This window comes from Macrobrachium nipponense, chromosome 29, assembly GCF_015104395.2.
Source record: "Macrobrachium nipponense isolate FS-2020 chromosome 29, ASM1510439v2, whole genome shotgun sequence".
NCBI classification, from domain to species: Eukaryota; Metazoa; Arthropoda; class Malacostraca; order Decapoda; family Palaemonidae; genus Macrobrachium; species Macrobrachium nipponense.
The window spans coordinates 66,842,105-66,848,604 of NC_061092.1; positions in this window are offsets into that span (position 1 = coordinate 66,842,105).

The window sequence follows — 6,500 nt, forward strand, 5'->3', positions numbered from 1 at the left end:
TAAACCTTTTATTTATTATTATTGGTATGTGTAGTAAACCAGATATTTGGCACTCGTCACAAAATATATATATATATATATATATATATATATATATATATATATATATATATATATATATATTTTATATATATATATGATATATGTATATATATATATATATATATATATATATATATATATATATATATATATTTATATATAAGGAGAGAGAGAGAGAATGAAGTAATTGAATACGATAATTGGTATTTATAACTGCTGCATTCTGACATAAAATGCTTCTACTCAAATGTAAACACAAGTCCGTAATAGTTTGTTTTTACTGTTTATGCCATTGAAATTCCCCGAAAAGAGTTCTGGCGGAGGACAAATCTGATGGGGCAAATCAAACCTGTAGTTCATCTCTTCCTTTTTGTTAATTTTTTGTCGTTCCAGCAAGACCCCAGGAAGAGAATTCCAGTGTTACGCTAATCAAACAAAGACTTTCTCGCACATGATCCATTTTAGTCACGAAGGAGAGAATCTTATTAAGATCTCTCTGATCCCTCAGGGCATTATATATATATATATATATATATATATATATATATATATATATATATATATATATATATATATATATATTATATATATATATATACATTATATATATATATATATATATATATATATATATATATATATATATATATATATATATATATATATATATATATATATATATATATACGGCGAACTGGGGCGGGGCTGAAGGGGGCGGAGTATAACAGCGAACGTCACAGGAACTTTTAGAAGGATCTAGACGAAATGTTGCATCATAATACGCTGCGTTCCTCACGACATGTTGGCACCTGTTGACTTCCATATCACACCTGACGATTCTCGAACAATCATGAGAACAGGCACCTCCAACACGTGCGCGAATGCCTCCTTGCTGCAGAACGTCTCGAAGAAGATGCGTTTTCCTTTCCTTTATCTTTGCTCTAAAGCGATTACCATGACACTTCGTGACGTGATGAGAATTGTTACCAAAAAGGGATGGTCAGGACTTTCCCTTCATGAGAATTATTGCAGTAGCCCTCCTCTCTCTCTCTCTCTCCTCTCTCTCTCTCTCTCTCTCTCTCATACCCAGCTTAGTTGATTATGACGTATCTTAGGTATTGTAATCGTAAGGAATAAGAGTAAATTATTAATGGAAAGCAGTAAAATTTTTAAATATAATATTAATAATAATTTCCTGTTTCCTTTTACATTTATTACATGTTAATTGCCTTATATCAACATTTATTAAAATTTCTTTTTATTTATACAGGTATATTTATGGATGTACATTGTATATTTGTCCTCTACTTCATTATTCATCTTATTGGAATGCAGGCTTATATATGGCAAACCTTTCTACGTTGACCGATGGGCATTTGCTTGGTCTACAAGAATTATTTGATAAATAACAATAATTATAATAATAGTCACATGACCCCTCCTAGAAATGCTTCAGTTATAGTTTCAAAGTGGTTGTTAATGTGGTTTTCCATTCGAACGCCGTTTAATGCCTTTCAATTACCAAACTTTATTAAAAAGAAAGTAGAAATAAAGAACAAGACTTTAGGAAATACCTACAACGATAATTGTCACTGGTTATTCTTGCATCCTCTGTATTAGAGAAATCAAGGGATATATGACCGGGTGAAGTGACAGCGTTTCTTTGCTTTCGTTGTTGATGCACATTTATTTCATATCTAGTTTAAAGTTGTTTAGTTGAAATAAAAATAATATAACAGTTTTAGTCCAAATTATTTCTTTATCATTTTGCCGTCTCAGCAGCAACAAAAGGAGATTATCATCTGCAATGTTTTCATGACTAGATCAAATGACATCCAGAATATTAAAGGGTAAGATGAACGCTAACCTCTATTCAGCTCTTCAATTGTTTCATCTTTAATCTACTTCAGTAGTACTGCATATCTTAGGGTTTAACATCACCGATGATATGATTTTTCCTTTAAAATTAGTAGTGAGCTAAATATATTGTATAAGTACACATGTTCAGTAGGTAATACATAAAAATGTTCCTCTGGTTAACATATATGATAATATAATAATTCCGGGGTAGAGCGAATTGGATATTAAAAGACATTTGCAGCTTACTGCGCGTATATTAATCACAGTGATGTGATTTAAATGGATATATATATATTTATATATGATATATATATATATATATATATATATATATATATATATATATATATATATATATATATATATATATATATATATATATATATATATATATATATATATATGTATATTGTTACGAAGTGCAAGTATCTGGTTACCTTGCATCAAATATTACCTACAAAAGCCAGACACCCTGAACCCTCATAACACGTAAAAGACTGAATACTCTAAAGGCAACAGTGATCCCTTAACACTTACCAGTATTGCAGAAAAATCAGACTAAGTTCATCAAAACAGGGTGTGAGGTAATCTTGTAAGTAATTAAATACATCAAAGGGCATCACTCCATCAAACAACTTTAAAAGTCTAAGTATTCCCTGATTTTCAGAAGTCTAAGTACTTCCCTGATTTCAGAAGTCTTAAGTACTTCCCTGGTTCTGAGTCACTTCATAAATTGAAGGAAAGCAAATCAATTACCACTCTATGTTTCTACCAAAAAAACATAAATATAATCATAATTAAAATACTGGGATAAAAATAAGATACTTATAAAATTTTAAATACAAAAATTTATTATTAACCCTTAAACACCGAATGGACTTATTAAACGTCGAGTCAAAATCTCCCCGATTTCCGAATGGACGTACCATACGTCGGCTCAAAAAAGTTTTTTTAAAAATTCGTGGAAAAATACTTATAGATATTAACCCTAATAAACACAAATAACGATAATCATAACAGTGATAATAATACTAATAATTACTGATAGTACTAATAACACAAGCCACACGTCTCTGTGGACAAGTTGAAGCTTCCCATCCAGACAAAAGTAAGCTAGAATTATATACAGTTAATCATTGGTTAGCTGATGCTGACAGTCGCATATCTTCAGGGGGAATAACAGATGAAAGAGCTAAAATTAATGAAGCCTTGCTTCTCCTTAGTTCAGAACACGGTGATGCACATAAAACTTTGAATTCTGGTAGTTTCAGACAATTAACTAAATATGATGAATTCAAAACAATTTGTTTGACGCTCTGGGAACCCGTGAGTAAAGAGGATACCTTGTATAATATTACAATTTCCTAAATCCCCAAAATATGAATTCATGGCAGAGCTCTACGCATATGTTGAAAATGCCATAGACAAAATAACAGAAGACTTGAAGACCACAAACATCACCATTGGAGATAAGACACAGTTTGGTGATGATGAAAGGGAGTTAGTTAATGTAAGATATGTCTTAAACTACTTGGCATATGGAACCATATAAAATGCTCTAGGAGATAATGAAAAGAAGGTTTTTCGGAAAATTAAAATTGATCCCAAGAGTAATAGCCTTCATACATTAAAATCAATGAAGCAAGAAATACAGAAGGCAGAGATAGATTTTTCCAAGAAATTTGTAAGGGTAATGGAAAAAGAAAGTGAAAGAAAAGGCAGAAATAATAATCCTTCACATAGAATAAATCATAATGCCAGACAAGCAGGGAATAGATCCACTCCTTTTCAAGAGAAGTATACCCAAAATCACAAAGGAACATAGAATCCTAACCAGAAAGGAAGATAGAATTATTCGAGGAATGGTCCACCCATGACATATAAACCTGGTCAATCTTCAAACACAAATAACTCAAGTCAAGGGAACTATTCTGCTCAAGGAGCAAGACCAAAGGCAGCATGTGAAAATTGTGGGTATACAAATCATTCCACTAATGAATGCAGAAAGCCTAGCAGCTATGCAATTTGCAAGAAGGTTGGGCATTTAACCAAAAGCTGTTGGTTCAATAATAAGGGAACCAATAAGGAAGTAGTAGAAATAAGTAACAGTCGCCCTAAACCAAATAACTCTTCAAGTCAGTGACAATTAGCCCCTTCACAGAAGAAAGAAAATAATTCCCTTCAAGATGATAGAAGAGAAAAAGAAGAAATGACTAGTATGGAAAATGAAGGTTCATCCGCATTTTCCTACATATATAGCAAGGGAGTAGTATCCTCTATGAAAGAAGAAGAAATAAATAGAAAGGATTTGCTTATTGTGTAGATTCCAATAAGTGGAAAGACATGTGCTGTACTTATAGATTCAGGCAGTACAGTGAATATAATAGATAAATCAATTTCTAGTTCTAGAAGACAGATTTTTTCCCGCACAAGTGTTATTCTCATTTAATTTAATGAGAAGATGCGGTATAATACTAGACAGGAATGAAGGAAAGATTAGCCTGAAACAAGATAATCAGAAGAGCGTATGTTTTGCGCTTAACGAAGAAAAGCCACACCCAAATCTGATTAATTTGTCTGAGAGAGTTTCGACAAGCCAGATAGACATACGGAAAAGGCAAGATGAAATAGAAACAGATAGAAAAGAGAAATTCCTACCATTACAGAATACAGAATCAATGAAATGTGCACATATAGATGATATATACTCAGATACGAGAAATTACTCAGATATAAATAATGGTGATCACCGAAACTCTAATTATAACGAAAATCAAGATGCTTTCTATTTATTTACTTCTTCTTTCATAGAGGATACTACTCCCTTGCTATATATGTAGGAAAATGCGGATGAACCTTCATTTTCCATACTAGTCATTTCTTCTTTTTCTCTTCTATCATCTTGAAGGGAATTATTTTCTTCTTCTGTGAAGGGGCTAATTGTCACTGACTTGAAGAGTTATTTGGTTTAGGGCGACTGTTACTTATTTCTACTACTTCCTTATTGGTTCCCTTATTATTGAACCAACAGCTTTTGGTTAAATGCCAACCTTCTTGCAAATTGCATAGCTGCTAGGCTTTCTGCTTTCCATTAGTGGAATGATTTGTATACCCACAATTTTCACATGCTGCCTTTGGTCTTGCTCCTTGAGCAGAATAGTTCCCTTGACTTGAGTTATTTGTGTTTTGAAGATTGACCAGGTTTATATGTCCATGGGTGGACCAATTCCTCGAATAATTCTATCTTCCTTTCTGGTTAGATTCCATGTTTCCTTTGTGATTTTTGGGTATACTTCTCTTGAAAAGGAGTGGATCTATTCCCTGCTTGTCTGGGCATTATGTTTATTCTATGAGAAGGATTATTATTTCTGCCTTTTCTTTCACTTTCTTTTTCTTTTTTTTTTTTTTTCCATTACCCTTACAAATTTCTTGGAAAAATCTATCTCTGCCTTCTGTATTTCTTGCTTCATTGATTTTAATGTTTGAAGGCTATTACTCTTGGGATCAATTTTAATTTTCCGAAAAACCTTCTTTTCATTATCTCCTAGAGCATTTTATATGGTTCCATATGCCAAGTAGTTTAAGGACATCTTACATTAACTAAACTCCCTTTCATCATCACCCAAACTGTGTCTTATCTCCAATGGTGATGTTTGTGGGTCTTCAAGTCTTCTGTTATTTTGTCTATGGCATTTTCAAACATATGCGTAGAGCTCTGCCATGAATTCATATTTTGGGGATTGAGGAAATTGTATTTATTATACAAGGTATCCTCTTTACTCAACGGGTTCCCAGAAGCGTCAAATAAATTGTTTTGAATTCATCATATTTAGTTAATTGTCTGAAACTACCAGAATTCAAAGTTTTATGTGCATCACCGTGTTCTGAACTAAGGAGAAGCAAGGCTTCATTAATTTTAGCTCTTTCATCTGTTATTCCCCCTGAAGATATGCGACTGTCAGCATCAGCTAACCAATGATTAACTGTATATAATTCTAGCTTACTTTTGTCTGGATGGGAAGCTTCAACTTGTCCACAGAGACGTGTGGCTTGTGTTATTAGTACTATCAGTAATTATTAGTATTATTATCACTGTTATGATTATCGTTATTTGTGTTATTAGGGTTAATATTTCCCTGAATCACCACGGTTTGTGAAATGGAAACTGGGATTCTACTGCATCTGTCTGGTGTTGGTCTTAAATTGTATGAGCTATCTCTGACAGTGTCGAGTAATTCGTTAAAGCCTTTATGCCTTTCCCACCAAAAAAAATTATTCACATATGCTACTCATCATAAAAAACAGCATAAAAAATCATATGTGAAATTGGGCACAAAAGTATCACCAAAATTTATTCAAATAAAATGATACACAAACATAATATTCCAAGAAAAATTATAAGTATGGTTCACAATGCATAACAGTACCTCAAATAATTCCCATGCACTCTTAATTCAAAATGTAGAACAGTATACCATAAAAAAATTCGTTAATTTGAACTCAAAGCGCACACCTGTTAAAAGAAATTATTGAAATAAATGGGTACACAACTATATTAGAATTCAAACCATATATCACCAACCAAGTGTAAAAAAAAA